Raw genomic sequence first — 2,753 nt, forward strand, 5'->3', positions numbered from 1 at the left:
CCCCAGTTCTGCTGGTGCTGCTCAAAACAAGTTTACCAGATTCCAGTCCTCTAGAAAATTATTCCATAAGATAACCTTGTACTAGAAAAGCATGCAAACTAGTGGTATGCATTTGTTTAGAGACATGTTTATTAAGAATTTATGCTCTGCAAAGGTCTGTACAGGCATAGTAAGAATAGATTACCTCCCATCTGCTCACAAAACATTACAATAAGGTCAATATTATGACCTTATTGGATCCATTACGATAAGGTCAATATTATGAGTTTCCACACCTGAAAATCAGGAAGACAAAAATTTCTAAAAATATATACTATGCTACCTTAACTTAGTGGCAGATGGGAGGTAATACAGACACGTTTGACTATTTACTATGTGCCAGACACTTCACATGTTTCAATTGTATGTAGTTAATTCTAGAACCCTGCAATATTAAGTACCATTACCTCCCACTTTGCCAAATCTGAATCTCAGAGATACTTTCCTACTGGCCCATGATTAATAAGTAGCAGAACTGGTGTTTGAACCTAGATCTGGCCGGTTCCCAAGAAATTTCTATTGCATCATATTGACAGTTTTTAATATGTTGTACCAATTCTACAAATACCATTTATATTTAATATAAATATATTAAAAGATATACTTGAATAGATTAACAAGCTGTGGTATATCCATATTAAGGAATACTACACAACAATAGAAAGGAATAAAACTCCATAACTTGGGTGAACCTCAGAGGCTTTATGCTGAGTGAAGGAAGCCAGTTTCAAAAGGTTATATACTGTACAATTTGATTTTTATGTCATTCTGGAAAAGACACATCTACAGTGATAGAGTACCGATCAGTGGTTGCCACAGGCTAGGAGTGGATGTGTGGGTGACTGTAAAGAAATAGCACAAGGGAGTTCTTTGGGTGATGGAGCTGTTCTGCATCCCAATTGTTGTGACAATTATCTGAAATATACATAGGTTATAATTCATTGAACTGTACACAAAACATCAATAAAAAATTAAAAAGGAAATATTTAAAGTGTGGAAAATTATAAGAAAGACATCATCATACTAATAAAACTTTTGATATCTTTATAGTTTTGTTCTTACACATAAAGGTGACATGTTTTGTGAGAGTTTTTAATCCCATACAGAAAGGTATAAATTATGACTTAGCTGTATTTGAAAGATGATAAAATATGATGTTTAGAAATAATGAAGACTGATATGTACCTGCAACAGTCTTTTGGAATATATATTCTTATATATATATATATACACATATATATGTCCTAAGGAATATTGTGAACATTTCAGACAAGAATTCAGCGTATTAATGTAAACATCCCATCCAATATCTGAGAAGAATGTAGATCAGGTTCTTCTGCCAGAGTTCCTTCTCATGGCAGCAGCTGGCAGAAATAGGCACCCTGTCCCAATGATTAAGGAAAAGCATACCAATTCCCATGAAGAGCTAGAGAACTAGGAAAGAGACATTGGAAAAAAACACATTTGTGGCAACTGAGCCTAGAAAATGGAGTTGAAAGGAGGCTGGGGCTGGTGGAAGGAGAGAGTGCCAGAATTTAATCTGGTCATGTCAGAATTTCTCTGGCCACATCCACTGACCATGTCCATGTGCCACAACTAAATGTAACAGCTTAGTCAGGATTGACTTAGGAACTTGCATCACTGAAGGTTAGTGACAGAGGCTGGAGAACTGGCCCTTTAAATGGTCCCTCTGTAGCTTCAAGAGGTTATTGAGCTTCCCCAAGATGTCAGACATGTTATTAAATGAGTTAATGTATGAGAAAAGGGTGTACTATAAATTGTAGGGTACCACAGAAGTGTTACTTATTATTAACCTTAAAACTGGGAGACTGACTCAATGGAGTATATTAAGCTAGAGGAGGAACATCTGTAAGGTAACCAAGATACCAAATGCTCAGCCTTTGAAATTTTTAAATGTGCATTTCTGGTGGACACAATCCATATGTGCCTGTGCATTGTGCAAATATTCATACTGCACATTAATAAATACATATAAATGAGCTGAAAATTGTGAATTACTCAGTAAAACCACAGCAGCCCATCTTGATGAGATTACCCTTTCAGAAAAATGCATTAAAATGCAAATATGTTAAATAAATCAAATTTGGGAGGTCAAATTTTCTGGGAAAGTGCAGTCTGTTAGCAATATTGCATCTCTTCAGGATTTCCATCTGAATTGTACTAATGATGTGTAGACTGGGAGTGCAATGAAAGAAAAATTTCAAAGACTGTGGGCTTCAGCTTTAGCAGATGTTGTATGTTCTGATAACTGAATCAAAAGGAGATGGATAAAAACCTTTGTGTGCTCTTCTCAGCCCCATGAGGGCTGAATCCATGGTTTACCCTTCTGTTATATCTCCACTGCCTAAAACATTTCCTAGCACCTGGTATGTACTTAATAAATAGTTGTTGAATGCATGGATGATAAATAAGGAGTAGAAGAGAGTGGTAGATGTACAAATTGAAGAGAAAGGATGAGTACGAGAGACATTTTGAAAGAAAAGCAACAGGAAGAAAGGAGACTCATGAATTAAAGATGATGCCAAAGTTTTTTGTCTGGATGACTGGGAGTGGTATTGCCATTGGCTATAATGGAGAAGAACATGGGGTAGAGGCGGGTGAGGAAGTTTCACATTGTAAAGTTAGGCATACATCAAACTCAGAGACAGAATTATCTACATAAAGATGATGATTAACATAAGAATGAAGAATAC

This window comes from Neophocaena asiaeorientalis, unplaced genomic scaffold, assembly GCF_003031525.2.
Source record: "Neophocaena asiaeorientalis asiaeorientalis breed wild unplaced genomic scaffold, Neophocaena_asiaeorientalis_V1.1 scaffold147, whole genome shotgun sequence".
In the NCBI taxonomy this organism is placed as follows: Eukaryota; Metazoa; Chordata; class Mammalia; order Artiodactyla; family Phocoenidae; genus Neophocaena; species Neophocaena asiaeorientalis.